The sequence below is a fragment of the Magnolia sinica genome, chromosome 2 (assembly GCF_029962835.1).
Source record: "Magnolia sinica isolate HGM2019 chromosome 2, MsV1, whole genome shotgun sequence".
Lineage (NCBI taxonomy): Eukaryota > Viridiplantae > Streptophyta > Magnoliopsida > Magnoliales > Magnoliaceae > Magnolia > Magnolia sinica.
This window is the reverse complement of record NC_080574.1, coordinates 30,620,716-30,644,645: the sequence shown is the minus strand read 5'-3', so window position 1 is coordinate 30,644,645 and position 23,930 is coordinate 30,620,716. Positions and strand designations below refer to the sequence as shown.

The 23,930-nt window shown below is 40.6% G+C and overlaps 1 protein-coding gene across 6 annotated transcripts in view; it reads right to left on the bottom strand.

Moving 5' to 3' along the window:
- The window catches only part of LOC131236868 (pre-mRNA-processing protein 40C), a 58,040-nt gene extending 43,645 nt beyond the window's left edge, over positions 1–14,395 (bottom strand). For 5 of the 6 annotated variants that reach the window (XR_009166929.1, XR_009166930.1, XM_058234372.1 and 2 more), the window contains exon 1: positions 14,235–14,395. The gene's annotated coding sequence lies outside the window, so the exon portion shown is untranslated. The remainder of the gene's footprint in view (positions 1–14,234) is intronic. The other variant, XM_058234373.1, reaches the window with a different exon arrangement.
- Between the last annotated feature and the right edge of the window lie 9,535 nt (positions 14,396–23,930).

Genomic DNA, 23,930 nt, shown 5'->3' with positions numbered 1-23,930 from the left:
TAATGTGATCCTATATATATATATATATATATATATATATATATATATATATAACGAGGTAATAATTTCCAGTTCAATGGTGGTTAGGGATGCCCAAGATGTCCTGAATAGTCAAGAAATTGTTGGGTGTAGCAGTATGGCACAAACAATTGCAAGAATTACAAGAAATTCCAACTTCACAACCATATGGATGCCTATTATCAGAACACAACATCAACGACCAGGGTTATGAGCTTCACATGTGCATCTCACGGTACAAACAAGTTTGATTGGTCATAAGTTGGAAACATCTCTTCAAAACATGAAATCACAGGTAAATAAAAAGACAAATGAAAAAATATTAATAAAAATGCTTTTGCTCCCAAAATATATTATGAAGGACACAAAAGGAATGCAATTTTTGCTCCCAAGAAGCATCAAACTGCTCCAAGTCCACTTTTCTTCTTCTTCTTCTTTTAGTGAATAGTAAGGGAGGGGTGCAACACGAGGATTTCTCAGGAGACTACACATCCTAGTATAACTCTCCCATGATGTCCAATAACTCTCCACAGTAAAATATGTTTTGACATAATCGCATCAATTATATGACTCAAGATATCAGCATCCGACGAAACAGTTAAATTGATCACTGCAGCATTCTCTTAACTTGCACTCTGCAACACAAAAGCTGAGATATACAAAAGGAAATGACAAGTGTGCAATAATAACTAATAAATAGAAGAGGTCTTAATTCCAATTGGTTGGAACACACGTATCCTTCCACCCAGCTACTAACTTCCAACGTTACATGTGTGTGGCATCCAACCCATCCTGTAGGTTAGCCCCATCTTTTCTTTCTTTTTTTTTCAAAGGTTAGGTTAACCCCATCTTGAGGAATGAGGAAAACCTTGTGCAAAATTAAGCGACATGATGCAGGACATGAAAATTAGATATGATGTGCGAGATTTCAGGCTTTAAATTATAATAATTTAGAAACAATCACAATAATTCAACATCCTACATAAAGTTAAGCATTCAACAAGGGGAATCTACGAGGGTCCAAGCCTACACATGTTAGGGTTGAATCAATTAAAAATTATAGACCAAACAATACTCAAAGGATAATAGATTCATCCACACATGCAAAGGATTATTTCTCAATCCAAGGGATTCTCACGTTTCAAAAGTGGAATAGAACTTGGGGATTTGAGATGATCTAGGGTTAGGGTTATGGAAACAAGGCGAAAGAGGAGTGAAATAGAGATGAGAGGGAACCTGTGATCAGCCTGCACGTGTGGACAGCAAACCGGCCTGACGCACATGCGTGGATAGTGGCCCGCACATGTAGGGCCCACGAATCTGGAATCAGCCAGGGATGGGCCACCTTCCCTCCAAATTTCAGGCTAAACGGATGATCGGTTTGAACACGGTGCTTCGCCGAAATTTCAACCCTCCTGCATGGCCAAATTCTGAAAATCTATTGTAGGGGAAATACTAGCTGCAAACGTGGGTGGATTTGATGAGGGGGTGGCTGTAGGAGATGAGGAATATGGAGGGTAAGAAATGGGGCGATTTGGGATGGGTGTGGCTTTGCACCACGGTAGTTAGCCCTTCTAAATAAGGAGGGTTTCGCACCCAACTAGGTTTCCACAACTCAGAGAATTAGAGAAGCAGGAAAACGCAGAATTTTATTAATCATCTTCAATGGAAAAAAAAAAAAACCCTACAAGGGGTTGCTTATTTATAAGAAAAACCATACCCCAAAAGCCACGCCATATGCACATACTATTACTTAAAGACGAAGTAATAAAAAATAGCAACTAATCAATGCAATCTAAACCGTTCATGATATTCTTAATAACGGTAATAAGCAAAACTCAAAGTCCTAGGTCACCTAGGGTAGTGGACCACGATCTTGAGATCAAATGATGGGATCCACATCATGATCGGGTCCACCCCAAGTAACCAAAACACAGACCTCTAACTAGGAGGCCCTCCATGGATGTCGTCATCGATCCATATCGAAGGTGAGACCCTCCACCCTGCGTATCTGCGTAAGGGGGGCGTGCATGTGCACGAGATGTCCCCATCACCACATCCACTGATCAAGTGGATCACACTTGTATTTCATTATTTATTGTTAGAGGAGAGAATTTGAGAGAGAAAAGAAGCTCATGAGCCTGCGATGACTAGCCCTACTTTATTGATAACGATAAGAGAATGGTACGACTATATTTGTGCCCTTATTAGGGGGAAAACTAAAGAAAGATATAGGACAAATAAGGAAAGCATAAAAATAAAGATAAAATAGGACAAAGGATAAGACTGAGGCCCATAATACACAAGGCCCAGGTGTATGTAGCTATGGGCCCAGTCATATGCCCACATGCACATACATTTACGCTCCCCCTCAAGCTGCGGCATACATGTCAATCATGCCCAACTTGCCAAGAATACATCATCTAGCTTCCATAGTAAGAGTTTTTGTAAAGGTATCTACCAACTGCTCGGAAGACGGAACAAATAGATTGGAAACAACACTTGCAGCAACATTCTCACAAATATAGTGACAATCGGATTCAATATGCTTTGTGCACTCATGAAAATAAAATTAGAAGCAATGTGAATAGCAGCTTGATTGTCACGATACATCGGCACAAGTTTTTAACAGGAAAACTCAATTAAAAAACAAAGCTTTTCAACCACATAAATTCACATATTATATTCACCATAGCATGATACTCTGCCACAGCATTGGATCGTGCTCACAATTGTCTACTTCTTACTAGTCTTTCATGTGACTAAATTGCCGCCAAAAAAATTACAATAGCCCAACATAGAGTCACAATCATCCGGGAAACTTGCCCAATCAGCATCAAAATAGCCCTCAATATCGGGATTATGCTGACGACTAAGGTGGATACCACACCCCGGGGATGATTTGATGTAGTGCAAGATACAATGAATAGCTTTAAGATAACTAGGATGAGGAGTATGTATGAACTGACTAACCAAACTCACTGCATAAGTTAAATATGGTCGAGTAATCATCAAATATATCAATCTTCCAACCAAGCGTTGATACATACAACGATTATCAAGAAGTTCCCCATCATCTACCATGAGCTTCTTATTGACTTCCAATGGAAAATATGTTTGACACCAAGATTCCCAATTGAAGTCCACAAAACATGACATTTCCATTGAGACAACTATTCCCTTCTTGAACCGAGAGACTTCAATTCCAACAAAGTATTGTAACGGTCCCAAATCTTTGATATTAAAAACCTTGCTTAAAGATAATTTCAACTCTAATATGCCATTAACACCATCGCATGTAACAAGAATGTCATCCACATACACACTCGCAATAATAATCCCTTTCACATGCCGCTTAACAAACACAGAGTGATCAAATTGGATGCAAGTGAAACCAACACTAATCAAGGCCCCACTCAACTATTCAAACCAAGCTTGAGAAGCCCACTTCAACCTATGTATCGCCTTCTTCAAACAACATACCTTGCTCTCCTCCCCCTTTCAAACAAATCCAGGGAGAGGAAGCATATAGATCTCCCTGGTCAAATCACCATTCAAAAAAAGCATTCTCAACATCCAACTGATGCAAAGGCCAATTCAAATTAAAATTAAGAGAAACAATCACCCGTACAGAGTTCACCTTAGCAAAAGTTGCAAATGTCTCAAAATAATCCTCACCAAAGATCTGCATAAAACCTTTAATAATAAGGCTGCTTTATGGCGACCTATACTTCCATCAAGATTGTACTTAAGAACGTACACCCAACAGCAACCTACATGATTCTTCCCAGCTGGTAACTCAATTATCTACCATGCATTATTCTTTTCAAAAGCTATCATCTCCCCTCCATAGCTCAACGCCATAAAAGAGAAATAAGAGACTCTTTAAGATTTTTAGAAATGGTAGAGGAAGAACACTCAATAGTTAAAACAAATGAATGATGTTGAGGAGAAAAGGAATGATAGAAAACAAACTTCTAAATAAGATGAGAGGTACATTGTCTTTTTGCTTTTCTGACAGCAAGAGGTAAATGTAAGGCAGGTTCTAATTAAAGATCATCATAAATAGGCAATCAAATAGGAAGACTATCAATACATGTAATCGAAGGGGCATGCTTCATGGTGTCCTGAGAAGTAATGTGCATAGGAACATTCCTTTGTTCATATACTTTCAAGTTTGACTTGGTAGAATCAGTACACTATCTTATCGAACTCAAGTTTGACAGCACCCTAGAATGCGGAAAAGGAGAATGCGGAGCGCTAGGAGGAACGACGATTGTAGGACTGTAGACTCAAGACCGACAACCGGAAAAGGAGAACCGAGCAAAGGAAGAGCTACGACTAGCACGGCAGCGTCAGCTGACGACGACGAAGACAATGGGGACTCGGATGCATCCGGAAACAATGGATGGAAACTGGTTGTGAACAAAAAATATAGTAAAAAATCTGCAACGGCATCGGAAAGAAAAAGGAACTCCTTTCCCACCCTATTTGTCGGGGGGCATCCAGCGGGATGGCTTCCTATCAACATTTCGAGGGTTTTCGGCCGAGCTGGAGCGGTTATGGATGTGGTAATGCCGAGAGACCGGAGTAATGGCTCTTACCGTGGCTTTGCCTTGGTTCGCATGAGCTTGGAAACGAAGTTGGCGAGGGCGGTCGAGATGTTGCATGGTGTGCGATTTGCGAGAGCCCCCCTATTAGTCCAACGGGCCAGATTCGAGCCCATCTACAGAGATCAAAAGAGGAATGCTTCTCGTCCAGAATCCCATAAGGAGACCTCTAATATCCCTATAAGCACTCACCTTGTGAGATCAAAAGGAATATCATTTAGGGACGCCCTCCTTCATAGGAACCCAACCCCTAAAGAGAAGCCATTTAACCCCCCCTACAATGGATGTGGAAGTCAGTGTCTCAAATCGACCAGCACGCAAGGATGCTAAAGATGAACAGTCGGACATCACAATCATTGTTCACCGGGAACCCTTTGAACAAGCCAGAGCAGATTTGGCTAAGACAATGGTCATCAAAACTAAAGAGGGAGCCTCTCTTATGCAGGTCTGGGAGTGGATTAGAGATTGCTCGGGATTCCATCCAGGCAACTATATCATCAAGCCATTGGGTTACAATGAGCTCTAGGTAAAGGTTTGCCACGGTCTCAACCCTGAGATGCTAACAATGGTGAGCCACCTGCACTCTTATGGGCCGGTCGAAAAGGTTAGGTCGTGGGACGACTATTCCATTTTTGGGATGGAGAACGTATGGGTTCTCATTTGGGAGGTTCCGCTGGAATGCTGGTACAATGAATTCCTCATTTCGGCAGCCTCCCGTTTGGGATTCCTCCTAGAAATGGATTCCAAAACTAAATCCGGTGATGAGGTGAGTGTTGTTAGGGCTCGGGTAAGAAGGAAGAGGGATTTCCTTTGCCTTCCCACTTACAGTTGAAGGTCGATAATCAGATTATCAATCTATCGGTCGTAAACGAGCTGCCAGGAGCCGTCTACCCCAAGTGGGGTGACCTTTGGAAGGATAAGGAACCTGCTTATCCGATTCTGACTCCGGGACCGAAGAAGACGACAGAAGGTGTTCGCCTCCCATGCTCCAGCAGAGCATCATTCGTGACGCCTGCCATCCCTCCCGTTTGCAGCCATCGTAGACCGTACATGCATCCATCACATCGAAGGGCCACGTGGCAGGATCGCCGAAGATTCTGCGTGGCGTCCTGACGACACCATCTCTTCCTTCAGTGAGAAGCAACCACGACGATCGGAGTGTGGGACACGTGGATCGCATGCTACACTAGAGCCTCGTGCAATGGGCCCCTTCGTCGTTCTCTCGGCAGGAGTTACATGTACGGTGCAGATTCAAACACATCAACACATCGAGCAGCACGCCCCGAGACGCTTCAATGGCGAAGACGCTACTTCATCGGGGTCCAGACGTGTGTCCTCTGGGGATCACGAGGCGGGCCTCTCATCCCACTACGTCGCCTCTAGTTCTTCAAGCCCGAGACTGTTGTCCCTCATCTATATCGGGTCTACAGTCCTGGGTCCGATCTCGTCCCAAACCCGCTACACGCATAACACGTCCATCCCTTCTACCTTACCCGAACCCGAAACCTTATACCCTATTTCCATCACTAAACTGCCTCGACCACCTCCCAACCCCAATAACATCCTCACCCCCATTTTCATATTCCAGCCTCTCCGCAACAGCCTCGACCCACCCTTCCTGCCCGGACCCAATTTCCCTCTGCCATACGATATATCCAGAGGGGAAGAATCAGAAAGTAGATTCTCTGAGTCCCAAAACTATTCATCCATCCCCACTTCCCCAATCACTTCCGTACCTGGCTCTCAGGACTGGGCTGATTTGGGCCCCATTACCATTTTTCAGGAAGACATACCTGGCAATGTGATAGTAGCTGAACCTTTACAGATGCGTGCAGACCACCCTCATCAACAACAGGAAGACTAGATATGATCTCAACTGAAGGTAAAAGCAGAGAGGAGATCTTTGATTCGATCCAAAATAAGAAATGGATCAGATATGCAGTTGGCCATGTCGGGAGATCCTTGGGCTTATCATTTGGTGACAGAGTAGAGGACTTTACTGCCCTATTCCAATGTATTGAAAATAGGGGAAGACCTCTCCCACCATCCAGAACTCCTACCAAGCAAGTGTTCAGATCCATCAGCAATCGTGAGCTCCAAGGTCTGCAACCGAGCCCAGGCCTGCTAGCAGCGTCCAGTGCAAGAAGAGGACGTAAGGGTAACCGGGGGAGCTCTGTGCCTCAATGAATATAATTTCCTGGAACATGAGGGGGGTGGGTTCCAATTAAAAAAGATGTCCGATTAAGGAATCCATAGGGAGGAAAGATCCGGACGTTATTTGCCTCCAGGAAACCAAAGTTCCGTTGTTTTCTGATGGCCTGTTGGCCACCTTATAGAAAGCCAAGGACGCTAAGCGTCTCACTCTTGATGCTTCGGGATATTCGGGAGGTATTCTTAGCGCTTGGAAGTCCTCCAAATGGGACTTACTGTCCTCAGCTACAGGAGCCTTCTCGGCGACTGTTATTTTACAAGATAAGTTTTCTAACTTTTATTGTCTAATATCTGTTGTTTATGGTCCTAATGAGGACTCTAATAGACCCACATTTTGGGATGAACTGTCTGCTATCAGACTATCCTTCTCAGGTCTGTGCTGCTTTGTTGGGGACTTCGACGTCGTCCATTTTGCTGCGAAGCATTATCGGAAAAGAAGGGCATCCTCAGCCATGGAGGCTTTCTCAGATTGGATTCAATCTCAGGAGTTGGTCGATCTGCCAATGTCAAGGGCCATATTCACTTGGTCGAATGGGCGTAGGACTCAAATTCAGTCTAGATTGGACAGATTTCTCCTCTCCACGGGCTGGGTGGAGGCCTTTCCTTCTCTTTCCCAGCAGGCTCTTCCAAGAACCACATCGGACCACTGCCCGATCTTGCTTTCGTCGAAAGAAGAAAACTGGGGTCCTAAACCACTTAAGTTTAATTCCTCATGGCTCAAAATCAAAGGCTTTAATCAGAAGATTGAGGAGTGGCGGTCTACCTTTAAGACTGATGGATTTGCTGGCCATGGGCTTCTATGTAAACTCAGATTGCTTAAGGAGAAAATCAAAGAGTGGAAGGAAGGTGAACTCCACAAGCGAAGGCAGAATCGAAAGCCCTATTTGCTGAGCTTCAGCGCATTGATTCTGAAGCCGAAGGAGGCTCCATGCCCATAGATGTGTAGAGCAAGCATATCCAAATCATCCAATCCATATCGGCCAGGGCCTTGGAAGATGAATTATCCTGGAAATTGAAATCGAGGGCCAGATGGACTTCAAAGGGCGACAAGAATACCAGATACTTTCACAACATAGCCAATATGCGCGCCCGTGCTAAAGCCATCCTCATTATCACAGTGGATGGTAGACAAATCGACGACAAGCAGGAGAGAGCTGCTCTAGCTGTCACTCATTTCAGATCCCTCCTTACTTCTGAAGATTGGATCAGACCCCGGTTAGATGGCATCATCTTTAATTCTCTTGAACAATCAGAGGCAGACATTCTGGAGGCTACATTTTTAGAGGAAGAGACCAAAATGGCCATTGATTCGCTGGGGGGAGAAGAGTCTCCTGGCCCAGATGGATATCCGATCATATTCTTTCAAACGTTCTGGGAATCCATAAAACAGGATGTCATGGATTTCCTGCATGAGTTTCATAGTAGAGGTAAAATTTCAAAGGGCCTTGGCGCATCATTCATCGCTCTTATCCCCAAGATAGTTGGCGCAAGTTCCTTTGCCGATTTCAGACCCATTAGCCTGATTGCGGGCCCATACAAAATTCTGGCCAAAATTCTGTCTTCCAGACTATCGAAAGTGATGGGGAAGTTGATCTCGAAGTACCAGAATGCGTTTATAAGGAGTAGGCAGATTGTAGATTGTGCCCTAATCGCTAACGAATGCCTCCATCCGTGCCATAAGTCCGGGATGAAGAGTATCTTTTGGAAGATGGATACCGAAAAGGCTTACGACCACGTGGATTGGGGACTTCTTCAATATATGCTTCTCCGTATGGGATTTGGCGAGAGGTGGAGAAGATGGATTAAGGCATGTGTGGAATCGGCCCACTTCTCTGTCCTTATCAGTGGTGCCCCGAAGGGATTCTTTAACAACACGCGTGGAATCCACCAAGGGGACCCTCTATCCTTGCTCCTCTTTCTATTGGTGGGAGAGGCCTTATCACAGATGCTGCTAAGTGGTCAGAATGCAGGGATCCTCAAAGGGATCGCGATGCCAGGAGTTTCTCCTCTTCTCTCCCACATTCAGTTTGCGGATGACACGCTCATCCTCTCTAAAGCGGACCCGGTGCTAATCGACAATCTTCGAACGACATTGCGATGCTTTAAAGCTGTCTCGGGGCTAAGAATTAATATGGCTAAGTCAAAAAAATTTGGAGTAAATATTTCGGTTGCTGAACTATCAAGCTATGTTGATTCTCTCCGGTGCCCAGCTGCAACCTTCCCTTCTACATTTGTGGGCCTTCCTCTCGCCATCGGCCCTCCTCCAAAAGCTATGTGGGATAAAATTATTAACAAGCTTCAAAAAAATCTAGCTAGGTGGAAATGTCAGTATTTATCGATGGGAGGCCGGCTTACTCTCATCAAGGCAACCCTGTCTAATCTCCCAATTTACTTCATGTCTCTATTCAGATGCCCGTCATCAGTTCTGGAACGCATTGACAATCTCAAACGAGACTTCCTATGGTGTGGGAAGGAGAACCAGAAGAAACTACATCTCCTTGATTGGAAAGAGGTCTGCAAACATTTCCAAGAGGGGGGTGCTAGCATTAAAAACCTGAAGATTATGAATCAGACTCTCCTAGGCAAGTGGACTTAGAGACTGGGTACCGAGGAATATGGAGCGCTATGGAATGACATCGTCAAAGGGAAGTACGGTACTTCCTTAGGCGGTTGGTGGATCAAAAACTCGACAGCGTACAGAGCATCGTTCATCTGGAAAGGGATCCTGCGTTCCAAGCAAGCTATGATTGATAACACCAGCTTTGAGATTGGCAGTGGTTCAGCTATCCGTTTCTGGGAAGATCGGTGGGTGGGGGAGGTGCCCCTCAAAACTAGATTCCCAAACATTTACCACTTGGCCCCAGATAAGAAGATCCCCGTGGCAAGCTGCTATGTTGTTTCCGACAGTACAGTTGTGTGGGAAGTGAAGTGCAATAGAAATCGACATGACTGGGAGGCTACGGAATATGTGGAATTGCTCGACTGCGTATCCAAGATGATCCCTGACCGGGCCACCTCAAACAAACTGATCTAGAGCAAGGATAAATCCAGTGTGTTTTCAGTAAATTCATTTTACCCCCTCCTTCCCCCTCCCAGTTCAGCAAGCCCCACTTAACCAAAGCTATGAAATGCACTTCCCCCCCCCCCCAATTTTTTTGTTTCGACTGGCTGGTTGGGAAAAACCGGATCCTTACTATCGATAATTTGAGAAAGAGAGGCATGCAGCTCGTCAACGTGTGCTTATGTTGCATGAAGGATGAAGAATCGGTCAATCACCTGATGCTCCACCGCCCGTTTATTGCTCAGATTTGGTCGGATTTTTTCAGCAAATTCAATATCAATGGATGTATCCCGGGTTCCTCCTCAAAAATGCTAGCGTACTAGCATGGCTTCAAGTTGGGCAAAAACAGAAATCATATCTGGAGAATGGCTCTCCTTGCTATTCGGTGGTCTATTTGGGAGGAGAGGAACGACAGATGTGTTAATGATAAACAATCCTCGTCTCAAGCAGTATGTTCTAGAGCCAAAAAGATGATTATAGAATGGGTGGTTAATGTTTTTGGGCTTAAGGATTATAACCTTCTATTCTTAGGTTTGTAGGTTTTTCGGCTTTTCTGCTATCTCAACAGATGCCTTCTCTATGTAATCCTGTCTTTTTTAAAAAAAATATAATCCCTTTATCTTTGAAAAAAAGAAAGCTTGACAGCACCCTATTTCTAGCATTGTCAAGTGCGGAAGACATATACGCTATCTTATCGAACTCAAGAACGGGAACAAGAAGAACCAGAGAATGTCTCCCCGTTTCTATCAGAAAAGTAGGGAGCATCTTCCACAAATTTAACATCCATAGAGACCTAACACGTTTTAGTAAGAGGATTAAGACACTAATATCCCTTTTTGTGAAAATGAATATCCCAAGAAAATGCCTTTGATAGCTCTATTTGACAATTTGTTTCTAAGAAGGATCATTGTTATAGACATAATATACACACCCAAAGAAACGCAGGGAAATGTCAGAGATTGGATAGAAGTCTGAAAATATCGAATAGGAAACTTTCCAATAAGAACTTTAATGAGAAGATGATTGATCAAATGGCAGGCTGTAAGAACATCTGATAATAAATAAATAAATAAATAATCAGGAACAGACATTCCAACAAGAGCCCGAGTGACTTCAAAAGTTGTCTATTCCTTCTTTCAACCACACCATTTTGTTGTGGGCTATATGCAGTGCATGTGGTCTGAGAATTGATATCATAATCTGGAAGATAACATACCATAATGTGGAAAAGATATTCTTTTGCATTACTTGTACTAAGAGTACTTATACTTAGATTGAATTGACTTTTAACCCAACTATAAAACAATTTGAAAATAGAGCTAACATCTTCTCTAGATTTCATCAAATAAATCTGTATCATACGAGATACATCATCAATAGACGACGAAATAAAATATTTAAATCCATTAAAAACATCATGAACCGGACCCCAAATATCTGAATAAACCAAAGAAAAAATTTCTACTAGAATGTTTCTCCATAGGCAGATAGACGGACTTACGGTGTTTGGCTAAAACACAATCCTCACACTTTAAATTTTAACATTACCAGACTCGATTGATGTTAGTAATAAAGATTGCAATATAAGATTCGAAAGATGACCAAACCTACAATGCCAGAGATAAAGGTCTTCCTTCTGGACACTAAGACACTCACTTGAATCATTCACACGAAAAAGGTATTAACCATCCTTTCTATGTCTGCTACTAAGCAGCTTATTCATCTTTAAATCCTGGAAAACATAATGATCAGGACAAATGTCACACTACAATTCAAGTCCTTGGTTACCTTACTAATTGATAATAGATTAGATGTAACATAAGAAAAAAAAAAACAAAATAGAAGATTTAAATAAATAAATAAAAAGACGGGAAAACAAAGACAGTACCCTTACCTCCAATACAAGTTGGAGTACCATCAGCCAATTTCACATGTCATAAACTAGAATTGGGAGTAAATGAAGAAAGAGAGCCAAATGTACCTGTCAACTCTATCCTGGAACCCCAAACCCATAGACTCGCCTAACCAGGTTATGCAGGCCCTTGAACCTAGGGACCACCACTGCATACTCCCATAGCCAGTTCACAAAGTTACACAACTTTGAAACAGGTCATTGGCATCCTATGCATGGGCTAGACATTTGTTGCGAAAAATTTTGGATTACAAAAAAAAGGCAATAACTTATAGTTTGACGCAGTCTAAAAGGGCCCCACTTATCTCACGGGCCGAGATCAAAAGGGCCACACACAATCATCACTATTTTGGCAGGATTTGGGGTTTCTTGTAATTTTAAACCTTCATAGGCTTATTTTAGTCATTTCCTTTTCATTATTAGTTTTTAGTTAGGAAGTTGTAAGGTTGTTGGAATTAGTTTTAATTAGACGAAGGTTAGTTGTGATTAGTACACTAATCACCAAGACTAGTTCGAGGTTAGTTGTTTCATTTTATTTTTATTTTTTTTAAAAAGGTTCAAAGTTAGTTAGGGTTGTCCTATAAATGCTATGTTTGGGAAATTATAGGAGGGTTTTTTTGGAATTTTGAAATGAAATTTGATTTTCTCTTTTAAGTAAAGAGAGAGAAAGTAGGATGGGAGGAATGAGATTCCCCCTCTCTTGCTCTTGTTGAGATTGGGTTCAATCGACGCTCAAGACATCCATAGATCACTAAATATTTGAGGTTTCCAACAAACCATACTAAAGTCGCTTGCCGAATTTGGATTTCTCATTGCAAGAGGCCACACCATGGATTCGGCATGCCCCATCCTGCATCATAATGAGAGTAAAATGGAGAAGGGGAAGGAACTTGGAGGAATTTAAATATATGTTTGTGTGTGAATGACATTAATCATGTAGTTTCGGGTCGTGAGTGGGGGAAATAAAACCATGAATCCTTGCAAGTCTTAGTGAAATTCTAAAGCTACAAATGAAATTCTTTTCTTTTTCTTTTTTTCTTTTTGTTTGAATTCTTTAATTGCTAAAGAACTCCCGAATCATTCAGGACAGTTCCCTTTCTTTTATATTCGTATATAATTCCCATTTGAGTGAATTTCTTGCTATGGTGATAACTCATAGCAAGGAGTTGCTAGAGGCCTACTACCATTGTTCACATGCAACTCAAGAGATGATTGCACGCCCATCTTCAGCATCTCCACCATACAGTTGACAGTAGCACTGACCTAAGCTAATGGCAGTCATTGATCTGGTGGATCACCACAAATACAGCAGTACAGGCCATGTCCCAAACACGATGTTCCTTTTCTTTTCAAAAAATAAAATAAAATAAACATGGAGTATTGAGCTATCTTAGTCATTGCTAAGATAGGGAGTTCAAATGGTGAGTTTCTAACAAACTGAGCAAAGGTCAATATCTAATGGGTAAAATTCACCATGATCGGATGTCTAGGTGCATCTAATTGCAGTGATTTTCAGGCTATCCTCATCCGTGTAGTGTTGCACCACATCAGTGGTTCCGATCACTCAATGAAGGTTCTGCATGTACAGTGGAGATACTAGGCGCCCGCAAATAGCCATCTCTACAACTACTAACAGACCTTGAGTTATAGATCTCCAATATGTGAGGATTTTCCCAAGGGTTTACAGGGTCCTGCTCATCAGCAAATGCACTATTTGCTGACACACAAGATATCTTGCATGAGGGCCCCATGTTCCAGTGATCCAAAACGTTGATCGAAGAGATCTCACCGTAGATGGCCAGGATTCAATATTCCTATTCCTTGTATTGGTGGCTAACAAATACACAGTTAACAGCCAAAGCACAGCAACGTTCCACATTCAATGCAGAAAGTCCAAATATCCCAGGGCATGGATCATCCAATCTCAGAGACTTCCAGGGCACCCCTTATACACAGCGAGGTCCATTGGATCAACGGTTTGGATCGCAGAGCCATCCACCCTGCATGTGTGGCAGCAAAGTGTGAAATTGATGGTGAGTGTGACCCTTCAGTTCCTCCTTTCTTTCGCATGTGAGATTAAAAGTAAGCTATACGTAAGTTTCCAAGTTCCATTTCAATCTTCTCACTTCCTTTAGACCGCGTTTGGACGAACCACTTATTGCAATATTCCATTATTTCTTTAAATACCAGGCATCCAAACGCACCATTGAGCATTGCAATTGCAAACTAATACACGGAGAAGTATTTACGCAGAAATTAAACTGAAACGTGAGACCACAATCGTTAAATAAAATAAAATAAATATAAAAATAGGAGCTCATGCGTTTTGATTCTGAGATTAAACGTTTGTAAAATGAAAAGATGTGAGAGAAAATTAAAAAATTATAGAAAAATCGAAAACCCTAACAGAAGGGTTGCTGACCTGACTGTGGAACGACAAGAAAAATCGAATAAATGAATATTCTGGAGAGGGAATCGCTCGTCCCGGCGCTTTTTAGCGAGCTCCACAGGCAAGCAGCATCAAATGAGAGTATCGTTTTCGTTTTCGATCTTCGGCCCTAAACCTCTGTTCTGCGTTCTCCAGTCGGTTGTAGGAGGTATTATACAATCCTCGGGCAGAGAGACTGTGCAAAGCCGTCCGGGAGTTCTGTTTGGACAAGTCGGCCCTTTGGTTCGGTGATCCAGGCCATCGATATTATGCCCCGCCAACTGCGGATGGACCATGAACCGTTTCTCGTAGGTAAGGGAGTCTTAACCCTTTAATACGTGGCTCAGCTAATAGACGGTTGACAATCAAATACACCTACGGTCCCACTAAGCCGAAAACGGGCGAGTGTTCTGTTGTTAGAATTTTTGGCACGTGGGAGGCCCACGCCCATCGTATTGATGATATGGATATGCTAAAACATGGGCGTCATTCGCACGTGCTAGAAACGGCAATGCAATGTACAGTGCAATACTGGTGTAATCGAGGGGTAGCTCCACGTGGGAACTATCATCATTGTGCAAGGCATGGATGTATAGAAACGTGTGACGCGTGTGCATGGTAATTTTGACCGTCAAAATTTTAAGCTCCGTTATTAGTGGTGATGGCCCAAAATTCATGCTGACCATATGACCTGAGTCGGATTGATTTTGTTGAAAAATTTATAGAATAATATTTTTTCTATAAAATATGGAATCCGAAAAATACAAATCGATCTAAAATAAAGATAGGCTGAAGCATGTATGAAACGTTGTCCTTAAAGCGTTATTTACCCCTACTCAAGTGAATTGAGTATGCTACTAGGTTATAAGCAAACAGCTTTTAAGCTACGACAAGCCTGATGTGGGTCTGCGTTCAGCAAACACGAAGGCCCACTAGTAGAAATCTATTACACACAGTTTGACAGAAATAAAGTAAAAGAAAGATCCCAGAAGAAAAAAAGAAGAGAAGTTTTTGTTTTGTGATTTAGACCACTGCACTGGTCTATTCTTCAGCTACCGGTTCAGTTGAACCGTTTTAAACTACACCACTGGTCTGTTCTTCAAGTAATGGTTTTTATCAACCTTGCTGTATTACTGAATTTTGTTCTGTAGAAGAGGAGAGGCTTTGATTCGTATTGGTATTCTTAGAGTGTGTTGAGATGGTTTGGAAACTCATCCTAGCCCTCTTTATATAGGCTATGGTGGATGGGGGTTATGGTCCAGGGACATAAATCCCATTAAATCATTTTCTAGCTATTGAGAAACTAGCCGTTTATGGTCATTTTCTAACTATTGTGCAAGGCTAGTGCAAACAAGATTAGGTGGCACCCAAGGTGAAGACTGTTAAGGTCGAGGCCCTCAATGCATGCCTTCAAGAGGGGGCGGCGGAAGCTGATGCCTGGAAGGGGACTCTAAAGTTGTAACGCCCCGGATTTTTGCTAACTTGGAGTTAGACGTACTTAGGCAATGGGTCGATCCTAACACCTTATTAACTTTCTAAAACTCAATCTCAAAGCGTAAAGTCCCTTTTTTAACCATTTTCCTTCGAGATTCAACCCATTTCCTTTAAAAATCTCACCTTTCACCACCTTATTCTTCAAATTTTTCCAAGTACTTTCATATTAGACACAAATCCTAAGGTTTAGGTGATGAAAAATAATACTTAAACTAAAAATTTCTATAAATAGTAAATAAGTTTCTAACTCTTAACCTTTTGGAATCTCATTAAATACATAGGTTATTTGGATAGATTAGCTTCTCCTACCCCCAAAATCATATATTACACGTCAAACAACTCATTCCAGTTTGCAAAGGGGACCCGAAAACACATCAAACAGACTCGGGGGGCCAAACGACGCAAATCGGGAGGACCCGAGGTGGGTCCCATACTTTTTTAGCACCCCGGGAGGGGATTCCATCGCCCATGCGGCGAGCCATCACCCCGATGTCCAGCGGTCGGCGATGGCATCTCCGGATCGGCGAGGCCTCGCCGGCCTCTGCGTTTTTTCTTCACGTGTCATCTAACTTCAAAAAGTCATATCTCCATTGTTATAACTCCGATTTAGTTGATTCAAAAGCCAGATTGAAGCTAAATAAATCTAGTTTCATATAAAAATAAGTAAAAAAATATAATAAAATATTTAATGTAGTTAAAATTAGGTCGTTGTGACAACTGTCCGAAAATCATTCGTTGGATAGTTGCTACTTTTGGAATTTTTAGAATTTTTCTACAAGACAAAATCTCATGAAATTTGGTGGAGATGAAGTAAACTTGATGATAAACTATTAAAAAATAATTAAAATAATATAATAATTATAAGTTCCAAAAAAGGAGCATAGAATTGCCCTAAGACCGTATTCTGTCATAATTAGAGCGGAGTTTGGTTAAGTACTGAACTAAACAATCGATGGATTTAGCTTGAACTACTTTCTATACGAACTATAAGACTTAAAATTAGTAAAATTACTAACTCAACATTACCTAAAAATTTAGGATCAATCTCAAAACTCAGTTGCTCTCGAGAGCATCATGAAACTCCGTATCGGACCTTGACCGCACGTCGAAAGTTCGATTACCCCAAAACTATACGATTATGACCGCCTTATTGGACTTGAAAACCACCTCAAAAATTAAGTCCTAATAGTACCTAGAAACGCACAACTTGAGCCAGAGCGAAGTGTGTGAGAAACGTGAATATTTTTATGAAATGAATCGGGACTTAAGTGAATTGAGTCGTTTCACTTGCAGTGCCAAATCTAAAGATTCAGACCGTCAGAATTCGACCCAATTACACCCTCGGATCAAGAAAAATTTTCAACACATGTCGATGTATTTGTGGCCGATTGAGTTTCGGTGACCGTTGAATCGAAATTGGTCCGCCATGGTCGATTTGTAAATCCGATCGGATCAAAACTCAGCTTGACCTAGATCCAATGTCGGAAGCTTAAGTCCGACCGCATACAGAAAAGGGCCTCCAGAAGTGCTTCGTTAGATCGAAACGGACGCTCTTTGGATATAACTTAAGTATACCTTGGCCCCGGGGCCATTTCCATCGACCTGGGCCTATATAAGGGCCTTAAACTCCCTCTCTCTCTTCTCATACGAATTTCTCCAAACCCTAGGAGAGAGAAGAAAGAAATGGAGAGAAAAGAGTGGAGAACGAAGGGAGATCCTTGAAGTTTGCTTTCGTCTCTGTTCTGTTACTCCACGCCTCGATTCACCTTCCACGTCGCTACACCATTGATTTCAACTCCGTTTTTAGGTAAGAGATCCTAACCCTAAACCGATATAGATATCCAAATAGAGTGATAAGCGAAATAGCTAACCTCTTTCAGAATCAGGTAGTCGTTGTGCCGTAGACAGTGACGTAGTGATCGAACCACGTCCAAATCGGGTATACCGGCGAAAAATGCGGACTATAAACGTTTAGGTTATGGTTTTAAGGCTTTCAATGCCGGTTAATGATTTATAACTAATGTGGGTGTCATTTCACATGCTAAATGCGATGCCTAATTCGCTTTACGATATATATGAACTATGTTGAATATATTGTATTTCATGTGTTCGTTAAAATGTTTGAATGGGTATAGAATTTAGATTCGTGCTTGCCATGATTATCCGTCATGGATATATGATTGGTATATATGTGACAACTCCTTGTTGAAAGGATTTGCCATAATACATGTAGTGAACAACATACGTCATGTATGTTGAAGTGTGTAGTCTAAGTATTTGTTATAATGTTTAAACGAATGTGGAATTATGATTTGTGCATCCCAGGATTATTAATTGCTAATGCATGGTCGTTGCGCTCGTGGCAACTCCTTTCTGAAAGGGTTCGCTACTATATGTGTTTTAACTAACGTATTAAGTGTATGTAATATGTTTAGTCTAAATGTTTGATGAAATGCATGGGTGAGAAAATGCTTGATGTAATGTCTCTGATGAGGACGTTGAGATAGGATTCTCAATCCCCTTATTTAGGGTTACAGTTTCCTTCATATAATCTATCTTATTACTATGTGATGTATGAAGAAAATGCTCATGTATGTTAACATGTATTCTGTGTGTTCATTAAAAATGCTGAAGTGAAATGTGTTGTTACATGTTGTCTTAACTACTACATGTAAATGCTATTGTTTTGGAGTGTGCTTGGGACTATTACATAGTCCAGGCAATCGGTCATAGGTTCTGATTTGGTGGTTGACTTAGCTTCGCCACACGAACATGTTCGATGAATCCGAGTCGCACCACGATTGTCGACGATGGTTAGGCCACACGGAGTGCTTACGTACTTCACGTCGATCATCTCGATGTACGCTCGTACTAGTCGAGCTCGTCAAGTAACCCGATTAACCGATGTATATTCACCATGTATGGACGTTATCGCTTGAATCTAAGGTGTCAAACTCACCGGTGAAACCCCGTTAACCTTGTTACCTCGATCCGCTAAGACTCATGAGCCGGACATGGTATTATGGGACACCGTGGTCGAGTTGTCGGCATATGTTGGGGTGACAAGCCTCCCGTAGTGACCGTGAGCAACACCACCTCGTGAGTGAATACGGTGGTATGAGACACTTTATTCGAGCCGTCGGCCTACATTGATATTTGTGACGAGCCCTTTGTAGTGTCCTCAAGCATACTCTGAGACTGCGTTGAGGCGACAAGTCTTTCCGTAGTAACTAGAGTATAAACTAAGCCTACACCGATGGGTGACGAGCCTTTTGTAGCGACCTAAAACCGCAATATCATATGAGATTTACTAGATGACGACCCTAAAATGGATCATTGTTTGAGAATTGATATAAGGGAGGTACCTTAGTTTCTCAATCTTGCTGTTGTATGAAAAAGCCTAATAAGAACTTGGTAATCATGCTCATGCACCACATTGCTGTGCCATTTGGCGTTGGGTAGAGCACCGAGGAAGTGACTCTGACATGCCGCGACCGTGAGATGAAGATCGCAGAGGAAGTAGTAAAGCGAGGGCATGCATCATTATTTCATATCACTCTTACATTAATAAGAGTACTTATGACCTAATTGTTGTATTGCGTTATCATTACTGCTTGACTGAATTGATAACATGTTAACCTTTGCTTTATTATTCCACTGAGTTGATCACTCACTCCCACGTTACGGGACGGTGTTTTAAACACCAACCAGACCCTATTTTAGTTTCAGATAATGGCGATGTTTGCGAAGTGAAGCCGGACTTTTATGATGATGAGGAAGGTTTCTCCAATATGCAGTTATCAGGCGGATCTATGTAGACCATGTTCTGATCTACGGGGTTACAGGGATGCTGATTAGACGTCATTACACTTGTTGTTTTGCAGTTTTGGAACACCTATGTATATTTAATTTGTTCATTTTTGAAGTATACATGTATATATTTAACTTGGTAACATGTTCACACTTTGGAGACTTACAACAGTTTATACGTTTTATATATCTATCACAGTCTTCCGCTTGCGAAATTTAAATGTCTCTGGATTATAATATACTGATTTGGTATAATCTCATTCATGTTTAATGCACTAATATAGACAACATTCAATCACCATTACCTATGTTGCACAAGTGATGCGTTGGAACTCGGGAGCGGAGCTTCTGCTCGACCTTTAATCTCTCTACATATACTAGAGGACTCTCATTTAGTCCTCTAGTCTTCTCTTTAGCCAGTTATCCGACTTAGCCAGTTCGTCGCACTGCGACTCGCATCCGTCTCGCTTCGGTTCACGAAGGGCGCGACACGATGCGCACGTGCAATGTGCAAAGTGCGCCACTAGCACCTCTACGGCCACACTGCCTCACATGCCCACACCCTTGCATCGAGCCCGTGACCGAGACCGATACCGTGCCCGAGCCCGAGCTCGAGCGCAAAAGCGCGCACTGGTGTTCCAGTGCTACGCACTGAAACATGCAATTTTCATTCTCCTTTGTACCATGTGGGTAAGTATTATAATACTCCACACTCCTTATATAAATCACAAAAATTCATTCTCTTTTTCCAATGTGGGACTATTCCCAAAACCATGAAAAAAGTATTTTTCAAACACTTTTTGAATATAATATTTAATATATTTAGTATATATATATATATATTTTAAATCAACTTTTTGCAATAATTCCCCACTTGATTTTTAAAAATATATTTTTCTCAATTAAACATTTCTGCGAAAATAATCAGCTTATATGTATAAAAAATGATATATTTCGATTTTAATCTTTTCTTAGTGTAAGTATCTCAAACCTCTGTCGAAATGGCTGGTAGTCGTAGCGTTGAACCAATTATTCCTATATAAAAAAGTCAGAGAAACCACACACATATTCACTATGTGTTAGTTAGAGTTCTCACAATCTTGCTCAGTACAAATAATGGTCATGTGCTTATCCTATTTCGTAAACGATCCCGAGAAAAAACTCCTAACTCTTATGAGAGACGGCACCATTTCTACGTTCATATATGTGAAATCCTTCCGGTGCCTTTACTACTATAAGATACTTGTCCTTTAGATTGAATTTCATTAAGAGTTCTAAGACTAAATCCTCTTTCGTAACGCTCAGCACTTATTTATTATGGATGAAGTTTTATAATTTTAGTGCTCAAAAAACTTTCAACATATCAGTAACTTGTTTTTACCCATTAAACCTGAAATTATAGATTTTCTTACTTTAGGTTAGATTACCATCACTGATGGAAATTTAGTTAAAGAGTTTCAACTCAATCCCTGTAGATGTAACTTTTACTACCTCTCTCGGTAGAGGTTTAGTGAAAGGGTCTTTTAAGTTATTACTTGATTTCACGTACGAAATAACAATGATTCAATCTCTAATCAACTGTCTGACATAATCATGTCGAAGACAGATATGTCTAGACTTATCATTATATGTACCGCTATAGGCTCTAGCTAATGTGGTTTCACTATCATAATGCAGTGACACGTCCGATATACGCTATACACAGAAAGGGATTTATAATTGAAGATTCCTTAGCCACTCAGACTCTTTGCCTGTTGCAGCCAGGGCTATGAATTCAGACTCCATAGTCAAGTACGTTATGCAAGTTTGTTTCTTGGATCCCCAAGATACAGCTACACCTCCTAGGGTGTATACCCGCCCTGTAGTAGACTTGTTGTCCCCTACACTCGATATCCAGCTTGCATCGGTATATCCTTCCAATACGGCAGGAACTTTTGAATAAAATAATCATAAGTCTTTGGTTGCTTTTAAGTAACCAATAACTCTACTGATTGCATTCCAAAGTACTGGGGTTATTAGTAAATCTACTAAGTTTACTCACGGCATATGTGATATCAGATCTAGTGCATTACATAGTATACATAAGATTCCCTATAACACTCGCATATTCTTATTGTGCAATTGTTCTTCCAATATTCTCTTTTAACTTGATACTTGGATTAAATGGAGTTTTTGCTTCTTTTATATTTAGATGATTAAACTTGTTTAGTATCATCTCAATATAATGAGATTGACACAAAGTATAACCCCCACAATATTTTTTTACTTTGATACTTAGGATGGTATTAACTTGTCCAAGATCTTTCATTTTGAATATGAAAGATAAAAACCTATTCGTTTCAATCATACATTCTATTTCATTACTTATTATTAACATGTCATCAACATACATACAAATAATAATCATGCAGCTACCATCTACTTTAAAATGTATGCATTTATCAGCTACATTATGCATAAGATAGTATTTTGGAATCAAGCTTCTTATGCAATTGTTATGGTGCTTGTATTAATCCATACAGAGATTTAATTAACTTACATACTTTATTTTCATTTCCTGGTAGAACGAATCCTTCAGGTTGTTCCATGTATACCTCTTCATTGAGGTCACCATTCAGGAATGCGATCTTTACATCCATTTGGTGGCTGAGAAGATGATGCATGGAAGCTAGCGTAATATAATATCCTAATGGATGTTGTCCTAGTTACAAGAGAGTATGTGTCAGAGTAATTTATCTATTCTTTTTGTCTAAAACCCTTAGCTACTAGTCGAGTTTTAAATGTTTGGATAGTCTCATCAGTGTAATATTTCTTCCTAAATACCCACTTACAACCTATGGATATAGAACCTGGAGGTAAGTTAATTAGTTCCCATGTTTGATTTGACATTATAGATTCCATTTCATTGTTTATAGCTTCTTTTTCAAAAAGTTAAGTCTCTAGAGGATACAATCTCTTTATATGTTTTAGGATCATCTTCTATAGTCATTACTATATGTATTTTTCTTATAATATTTTCTTTATCTCCTTCTACAAGATGGAAAAAGATGCGTTGTGAGTTTATGTAGTCATCTCTCATACTCTTCTCCATTCCTGTCATCTGACTCCTACGAGCTTCAACAGGAGTTTTCACAACTTGTGGAGCTATACTATCCGATTCTCTATTAGGAGTTTGGACTTCATTATCTTTTGACTCAAAGGATAATGAGTTCTCAAAAAACTCAGCGTCTCTTGATTTTATTATAGTATTAGACTCTATATCTTGAAGTTTATAAGCTTTACTATCCTGTGCATACCCTACAAAGACACATTTAATAGCTATGGGTCCTAACTTAGTTCTTTTTAGATCATGAGTTCTGTAATATATAGGACATCCTCACACTTTAAGATATCCTAGGTTAGGTTTTCTACCTTTTTATGTCTCATATGAAGATATTTTATATTTTTAGACAGAAATTTGTTTAGTATATGACACGCTGCAAGCAGTGCCTCGCCCCATAGACTCAGTGACAACTCTGCTTTTATTAGCACTGAGTTAACCATTTCTAGTAATATTTTATTTTTTCTTTCAGATATTCCGTTTTGTTGATGTGTGTATAGTGCAGTACATTGATGTATTAGTCCATGTTCTTTACAAAAGTTATCGAATTCATTGGAGAAGTATTCTCTTCCTCTATTGCTACAGATAATTTTTATCTTTTTATTTAATTGATTCTCTACTTCTGCTTTATATATTTTAAATATGTTCAATACTTCATATTTACTCTTTAATAAGTACACATATACATATTTAGAGCAATCATCAATAAAGGTTATGAAATACCGTTTACCTCCACGAGTAAGAATACCGTTTAACTCACAGATATCACTGTGTACAATCCAATACCTGAAATGATCTTTCAACATTTGGAAAAGATTTTTTCATCATTTTGGATTGTATGCACACTTTACATTTATCGGTTTTATAATCTGTGTATGAGATTAAACCATTCTTAGCCACGAACTTCAAGGTATTATACCCTATATGGGCTAGTTTATCATGCCACAGTCCAGCGGATTCAACCATATACGCAGAAGTGCTACTTTTATTCAGAGAAAACTTAACTATCTCGTTACAAGCATATCCCTTTCCAACAAAATTTTCATTATTTGACAGAATCAGTTTTCCTGACTCGTATACCACCCTTATGCCTGGTTTACCTAGAAGACCCTTAGAAACTAAGTTTTGCCTCATGTCTGGAACGTGCAGTACATTAGTCAGAATCACTTTCTTCTTAGAGGTGAATATCAGTTCAATAGTTCCTTTATCGATAACCTTTGATCGGACTTCATTACTCATTTTTAACTTCTTGACTATTGGTCAATTCCTCATAGGTTTTGAAGGCT